This window comes from Lepidochelys kempii, chromosome 11, assembly GCF_965140265.1.
Source record: "Lepidochelys kempii isolate rLepKem1 chromosome 11, rLepKem1.hap2, whole genome shotgun sequence".
In the NCBI taxonomy this organism is placed as follows: Eukaryota; Metazoa; Chordata; order Testudines; family Cheloniidae; genus Lepidochelys; species Lepidochelys kempii.
In genome coordinates, this window is record NC_133266.1 from 74,009,511 (window position 1) to 74,018,339 (window position 8,829).

Here is an 8,829-nt window from a genome sequence, read left to right on the forward strand (position 1 = left end):
CTGACAGATTGAGTTGATTTCTTTAAAATTAGATGATTGGCAATAGTCTGAAATATTCAGTACACTTCCATCTTGTCACTTTCAAGATGCATTGTTCATTTATTTTAAATCATTTCATTAAGTTATTGCCATCAATGGAAAGACTTACCAAGACTTTACAACTCATCAGTCTACTCCAAAGTCTAGATCACTTGGATTGGCTAAAACCTTACTTGGCTACACTCACTCAACAGGCCATGTCTGGGTGCTCCGTGGCCTGTCTGACCTTGACTGGTGCAGATAGAAGGGAAAGGAGGTCCTTGTTTTGGAGATCCTCGTTTTGGAGACCACCATTTTTTCACCTCTTGAGCTTTTGGCCTCTTCATTTCAGTAGCCTTCTAAGAAAATGTTGCTCAGCCCTGGGTCAGTGAGCATCCAGTCCTGAGGGGAATGCTAGCAAACTCTCTGGAGTAGCCACCAAAGAGGTGCATTGCAGGTAGATTAAATGAGCACTCCTTCCCTTTCCTTACTATTTCCCCTCCTGAACCCAAACATGATGCACTTCAGCTCCACCAGCAAGAGACCAGAAGTTGTGCCAGCAACACAGTGCATCACTTTGTAGCCAAGCCTTTGGGGTAGCCCAGTACAATAATAATTCTTTTCTTTTGCCTGTTTGGAAACTAAGCAACATCTTCAAACTGTTTTGCAGAGAAGCGAGTCCCAGTTTGCAGTACACAATTGATCATTTTGTTTTTTACTTTCAATACGAAACATTCCTTTTTTATTAGTCGCAGTCGTGTATTCATTCCATTCTTCCTTTTTGTAAACTTTTTGGGCCCATGTGTTTTATGGGCATTGATATATATAAATATATATATATATATAAATATATATGAATATATTTTTTTAAGTTTCCTACACCTTGAGGTTGCATGGTCTGTAAGGTTGGCATGTCTTTATATTGTCTACAGATTTTGCACGCCAAACTTGGCAGCTTTGAAAAACAAAATTTCCCCTCTCATGGGATTTGCAGAGACAAAGGTTGAGGCAATTTTCTGTCAAACACACACAAAAAAGGAAGGAGAGTGGGGGTGGGGGGAATTGCATCTTACTGAACTTAAGAAATTGTGCTTTTTATTGTAAAAAGATAAATAAAAAGGACTACTTATACATTTCTCATTTTAAGAAGAAAAATTTTATCTAGCACTTGTGACATACCAATAATAGAGTTTATTGTATTTATGTGGAAAACAGTGTTTTAGGGAAACTACACAGAACACACACAGTAAACTGCCTGTGTCATTTTAAAACAAAAATTTGGTTGGGTTTTTTCTTTTTGTTGACTTTTTTGTTTTGTTTTTCTCTTCGCTGGGAGGGCGGGGAGTTGGGCTCATTCCTTTAACACATCTAATCATTCATTCTGAGGGGAAAAAAGGATTTTAAAGGGTTAAGTCTTCAGCACAGCTGTGTTAACTTTTTTCATTACTTTGAAATGTCTCACTAGATTTCACTTTAAACAGTCGTGTACTGTGCAAGCACTGTGGTTTAAAATAAGACTTTACATCAAAAGGAATAAAAATGTTTCTTCATTGTGACGAAGCTGGGCTTGTTCTCAGCTCTGCTTCATGTACTTTGATATTGATGAAAAAGTATCCTATTGAAAGAAAATAAATTAACACTTTTCTGTGCTCCATAGTGGAGGCGCTATTTTCCAATTTATGAGAATGACAAACTTATATATATATAATATATATATATATATATATATATATATATATATAAAAGGGGGGGGGGTGGGTTTGAACATTATTCACCCAAGAGCTTATTACAGATATGTAGTATCAAAGTTGTAACTATATTATATTCTACTTTATACCTATACATGCTCAGTATGATGTCACCATTGGTAGCAGCTACCGGTTTACTCTGTAATTTAGACACAATTTCACTCTTATTGTATGGACCCTACTTTAAGTGATGGTAGCATTCTTTGTGCTAAAATTTTCTGATGGTCCTTTCTTTTACTTGGTGGAGTTGGAATTTTTTTTTCTCATTCTTGTTTTTGTTTTATTTGTTTTTTTGGTTTTGTTTTTTTACTGGCCAATGGTGTCTTTCTCCGACAGTACCAATTTCAATTTCAACTTTATTAGGAGTCCAGTATTTTGTACCACATTATGACAACTTGTTATTCTTGTGGTGTAAATAAAAAGAAAAAGTTAATTATAATACCGTCTTTGTTTCTGCTAGTGATCTTCTTCATAGCTTATGTCTCCTATTTAATTGCTTGGATCAGTCTTGTTGCCCGACCATCAGAGGCCTCATAACTGTTCGCCTGGTTAAATGTTTTCCAAATATTTCTTGGTCTAACAAAAGAAGTTCTGATATTCTGCTAGCAGCAATAGGTTGATCATTTTAATCTGTAGACATTTAAGCACATTTCTTATTACTAGTGAACTGAATGTAAAATTTCTCTGAGGTCAAACCCACAATTGTCTGCTGTATATCTTAAGAGGTATATACCCCCCAAAAGATGTTAATGAAAATATCTGTATGCGCATCAGTAAGAGACTATACCACTGAGGCAATAAATTAAGCATTTATACTGTGTAAGGACTTCGGAACAATGGATGCCACGGAATGGCACTTGCTGAGTTAGTCTCAAAATGTTAGCCCTGATCCTGCAAGCACTCATACACATGCTTAACTATCCACACATGAGTAGCTCCATTGAGTTCACAGGTTTCAGAGTAACAGCTGTGTTAGTCTGTATTCGCAAAAAGAAAAGGAGTACTTGTGGCACCTTAGAGACTAACCAATTTATTTGAGCATGAGCTTTCGTGAGCTACAGCTCACTTCATCGGATGCATATCGTGGAAACTGCAGCAGACTTTATATACACACAGAGAATATGAAACAATACCTCCTCCCACCCCACTGTCCTGCTGGTAATAGCTTATCTAAAGTGATAATCAGGTGGGCCATTTCCAGCACAAATCCAGGTTTTCTCACCCTCCACCCCCCCACACAAATTCACTCTCCTGCTGGTGATAGCCCATCCAAAGTGACAACTCTTTACACAATGTGCATGACAATCAAGTTGGGCTATTTCCTGCACAAATCCAGGTTTTCTCACATCCCCCCCACCCCCATACACACACAAACTCACTCTCCTGCTGGTAATAGCTCATCCAAACTGACCACTCTCCAAGTTTAAATCCAAGTTAAACCAGAACATCTGGGGGGGGGGGGGGTAGGAAAAAACAAGAGGACACAGGCTACCTTGCATAATGACTTAGCCACTCCCAGTCTCTATTTAAGCCTAAATTAATAGTATCCAATTTGCAAATGAATTCCAATTCAGCAGTTTCTCGCTGGAGTCTGGATTTGAAGTTTTTTTGTTTTAAGATAGCGACCTTCATGTCTGTGATTGCGTGACCAGAGAGATTGAAGTGTTCTCCGACTGGTTTATGAATGTTATAATTCTTGACATCTGATTTGTGTCCATTTATTCTTTTACGTAGAGACTGTCCAGTTTGACCAATGTACATGGCAGAGGGGCCTTGCTGGCACATGATGGCATATATCACATTGGTGGATGTGCAGGTGAACGAGCCTCTGATAGTGTGGCTGATGTTATTAGGCCCTGTGATGGTGTCCCCTGAATAGATATGTGGGCACAATTGGCAACGGGCTTTGTTGCAAGAATAAGTTCCTGGGTTAGTGGTTCTGTTGTGTGGTATGTGGTTGTTGGTGAGTATTTGCTTCAGGTTGCGGGGCTGTCTGTAGGCAAGGACTGGCCTGTCTCCCAAGATTTGTGAGAGTGTTGGGTCATCCTTTAGGATAGGTTGTAGATCCTTAATAATGCGTTGGAGGGGTTTTAGTTGGGGGCTGAAGGTGACGGCTAGTGGGGTTCTGTTATTTTCTTTGTTAGGCCTGTCCTGTAGTAGGTAACTTCTGGGAACTCTTCTGGCTCTATCAATCTGTTTCTTTACTTCTGCAGGTGGGTATTGTAGTTGTAAGAAAGCTTGACAGAGATCTTGTAGATCTTGAGTTCACAGTGCATGAAGTTAAATATGTATGGGTGTTTGCAGGATCAGGGCCTTAATTTTCTCCCAAAACATTTTCAGCTAGAAAGTCTGTCTTTCCAGATCTCTTGTGCAAATCTAAAAGAAGAGGAAAATGAATACAACCAGCATACATGCTACTCAGAAAACTAACTTCCCCCATTTTAACAAATCATGTGTGTACTGTATGCAAACATACAAACAAGTTGTGTAAACAACTTATATAGACTTACAATAATTTTAAAATTGTTCTTAAAGAAGCCTGCTGCAGCGTTAAAATGTTACAAAAACATTAACTGCCAATAAGGAATGGATGTGCTCTCAAAACCCAAAAAATCTTGCTGAAATTAATGGGCAAAGAGGCAAAAGTGTTTTCCTTTTCCTGGGTATAATGGGGCCATAAGCTATAGTTCTGGGGTTACAGAAGAGATCTGAAACAGAGCAGAAACACAACAAATGGTGTTAAAGGTGGCATTTCTCTAAGACAAAGTTCTGGGAGATGGAGGGCTTCGTTGAAGATGGGGGGAGGGAGTAGATATAGTGTGTCTGAGGTTTTCACAGTTTATGACCCGAAGGTTTATTTTCATACACGAGTGGGTGCTTAACATGTGAGAAGACTTCATTCTGCATCTTTACCACCATCATGCAGCCTTCTGAGGTTATTCTGCATCAGCTACAATAAAACAGAACACATCATTTCACCACATAAGTGTGAAACATGCCAGAATGAGGCATGAAGCAGGTGATAATGGTGATTATAGATAATGAAAAGCTTCAAAGAGAGCATAATCTATCTCAGAGTTCTCTAGAGTGCCCATCACTGCACTACATAAGTGCCCCCCAGGTAAATTAGATCTGCATGGCAAAGTCCCTAGCAGGCCTTTTGTGGATTCTGCTCTTCCATGGTAGATGAGGCTCTGCTTGGGGTATTCCATGTGCCCGTTCCCCCCCCCCAGTAAATTTGGCTCTGGTGGGAGGGTTTTGCACCGTGGCCCATAAGTGGTCAGGCTCTAGATTAATCTAATCTTCTTGAGAAAATTGTTCCATAGCCCAATCCCATCAATCAAGAATGTCCTCTCTGGTTCTCATGTTTCACCTTGAGCTCTGAAAGATGCATTATCCCAGTGGAGCTGGCTTTAGTAGTGGGTTGTACATGTAGATGTAGTCATTGGTGGAGCTGGGTAGTAATCTGTTGATGGCCTGGAAGATGAAGACTAAGAGCTAGGCATAGGAGCCAGTAAAGGGTTGACAGCACAGGACTGTTGCATTCACAGTGGCCAATCCCACTGAGGACAGGGACTGCTGCTGGGGCCTCCGCATTGCAGTCACCTTCACACCCAGATACAGAGAGTTACAGCAGTCCAGTCTGGAGGTTTCTAATGCCTGGATCACTGGGCCCAGGTCTCTGCTGAACAGTAGGGGTGAAGATTCCTGGGGAATTGGAGCCAGGAGAAGGAACTCATCACCACTGAAGCTACCTGCTCTTGTAAGCTTGGTATGAAGTCAAACAGGACCTGGAAGTTTCACAGATGCCCCCAGTGGAAGGTGGAGTGTGGGCATGGAGATTGTAAAATGGCCATTTCTCCGGATAATTTCACTCTCCCCTTCTGACCAGCTTCACTTTGGACTTGTATGGGTTGTTTTTCTGTCAGCTGTTCTTCAGCCAGATGCTGATCTCATCTAGGCATCGTGGTGGTGCTGATTAATCTTTGGAACAGGTGTCATCAAGGTGGGGTTGACAGCAAAGTCCATGGACTCCCACCAGCTTTCTACACAGTTTAATGTAGAATGAAGGGCAAGGGTGGGGAGTCTAGATCCTTCTGGGATTCAGCAGGTGCAGCTTTGGGAAAGGAAGACTGGCTCATGCTGCAGAGAATGGCTGGTGCTGTTGTCGTGCTGCCCTGTGAAAGCAACTTTAAGATTGCTACCCAAGTCACCAACTTTCATGATTTTATCAAAAGGCTTGCGATATTATTTGGTGTATTTTCTTAAAGCCCCAGTTCCTGGAATCATGTGACTCTGAGAATTGCATTTTTTGTAAAGTAAGTTTCTGGCCCTCATGATAGTAGGGAAGAGCTTGAAAATGCAACTTCTAAAAGGCTAAACCTGGAAGGCAAATAAAAAAAAACAACAACCCTCAAGTTTATTTAAATCTCATGATTTCTTTTAAAAAGAATCTCTCAATTTCTTTGGGCTCAACTCATTATTTTTGAGGACTTGGACAGGCTAGACTTCCACCCCTTGCTGAACTGGAAGTTCACAATCATAACTTAAGTCAGAAAGCCAGAGAAATGCTCAGCTAAGGTAAGGCTTTTGTATATCCAGTTCCCCGCCAGGAACCTCAAATGTCAGAACATTCGAAATTTCACAGGTGAGGTCGTCCATCATGCAAGACAACCACACAACCTTAACTTTATGCTTGAGGATTCCAGTAGGACTGGAAACATTGCCCTACTTTCTGTCAACTTAGAGACCCTGATCTGCATACCGAATGAGCAACATAGACTCTTTAATAAAGGTATCCTTACATCACCCATAAGTGTGAAAGGAAACACCATTCTGAGATGTTCAGATCCTATGGAAATAAGGGTCCTCTAAATCCCTGTCCTTTGTGAATAACAGGGCACCTGGTTTCACTTACTCATCTGCTGGCTCACTTGTCTCTCTGTCCGTCTAACATCGGGAGGAAGGAATGAAGCCTCCTTCACTCTCTTCACCCTCTGTCTCCCCTTGCTGACTGAACACCCACCCAATAGCTGTTAGGCAGCTTTCAGCAAGGAGAGCAAGGGACCAACCTTTTAAATGCTAATGACTTTTCTGGTTTTTCAGTTTTCACCTAAATCAGTAGGATTCTGCCCACTGATGCCTAGAACCTTCCCTGTCATTTTGGAATTGATTGGAAGCTGCATTTGGAAGTTACCGAATCATAGAACTGGAAGGGACCCCGAGAGGTCATCTAGTCCAATCCCCTGCATTCAGGCAGGATTAAGTATTACCTAGACCATCCCTGACAGGTGTTTGTCCAATCTGCTCTTAAAAATCCCCAATGATCGAGATTCCACAACCTCCCTAGGCAATTTATTCCAGTGCTTAACCACCCTGACAATCAAGAAGTTTTTCCTAATGCCCAACCTAAACCGCCCTCGTTGCAATTTAAGCCCATTGTTTCTTGTCCTATCCTCAGAGGTTATCATGTTACATCCAAACAGACAGAGAAATGAAAACATAAGAACAGCCAGACTGGGTCAAATCAATGGTCCATCTAGCCCAGTATCCTGAATTCCCACAGTGGCCAGGGCCGGGTGCTTCAGAGGGAATGAACAGAACAGGGAATCATCAAGTGATCCATCCAGTCACCCATTCCCAGCTTCGGGCAAAGGGGGGTGAGGAACACTTCAGAGCATGGTTTTGCATCACTGCCCATCCTGCCTAATATTGATGGGCCTATCCTCCATGAATTTATCTAGGTTTTTTTTTAACCGTATTATATATAGTCTTGGTCTTCACAACCTCCTCTGGCAGAGTTCCATAGGTCAACTGTGTAGAAATTCTTTGTTTTGTTTTAAACCTGCTGCCTATTAATTTCATTTGGTGACCCCTAGTTCTAGTGTTATGAGAAGGAGTAAATAACGCTTATTTACTTTCTCCACACCAGTCATGATTTTATAGACATCTACCATATCCCCCCTTAGTCATCTCTTTTCCAATCTGAGAAGTCCCAGTCTTATTAACCTGTCATCGTCATACCATTGAGTTGCATGTAGGGCCTGGCGTTGTTTGGCCAATAATGTATTTAAATGTAAAGTGTTATGGGAGTATGCTTCATCTGCATACAGGTCAAAATTAGTTAATCTGAGTTGCCAGGAGATGGTGCTCAAGAAGAGGTAGCGTCATCCTTCGGCATCAAAAAAGCAATTCTTCCTGTGCTGCACGTGTGGCTTCCTTTGGGCAGCCGTTTACATCAGCTCCTAACAGAAAGCAGCCCTCCAAAGAAGTGAAAACACACATTTATTTAGTTTTATTTTAGCAAGAGCATGCAGGCAAGAATAGCATCAGACTCGGGGTTCACTATCACGTAGACAATCGGTGAAAAGGCGGGAGTCAGCAATGAAAGGAGCACGAAAAGCCAGCACGCTCTCAAAATCCAACAGCAAGGAAACCAAACCCAGGTCTTAAAGTCACTAAAAAGCATTTTTCAAATATAATTTTAGTTTTTCAGAGTTGGTAAACATTATTCATCCTTTAAAAAAGTCACCTATCTTGCTCTAACTGCAAAGCGGTGTGTAAAGATTAATAGTCTTACATTACATTATTCAATTTTGAAGGAGAAGGTAGTTAAGGACATTGAAGTCAATGGTAAATGGGACAAAATACAACATGGTTTTACAAAAGGTAGATCGTGCCAAACCAACCTGATCTCCTTCTTTGAGAGAGTAACAGATTTTTTAGATAAAGGAAACGCAGTGGATCTAATTTACTTAGATTTTAGTAAGGCATTTGATACTGTGCCACATGGGGAATTATTAGTTAAATTGGATAAGATGGGCATCAATAGGAAAATTGAAAGGTGGATAGGGAATTGGTTAAAGGGGAGACTACAACGGGTCCTACTGAAAGGTGAACTGTCAAGTTGGAGGGAGGTTACCAGTGGAGTTCCTCAAGGATCAGTTTTGGGACCAATCTTATTTAATCTTTTTATTACTGACCTGGGCACAAAAAGTGGGAGTGTGCTAATAAAGTTTGCAGATGATACAAAGCTGGGAGGTATTGCTAATTTAGAGAAGGA

At 41.0% G+C, this 8,829-nt stretch overlaps 1 pseudogene; it reads left to right on the forward strand.

Annotated features, from left to right (window-relative positions):
* Positions 1-999: 999 nt before the first annotated feature.
* Positions 1,000-2,303, forward strand: LOC140895268 (uncharacterized; annotated as a pseudogene).
* The last annotated feature ends 6,526 nt before the right edge of the window (positions 2,304-8,829 follow it).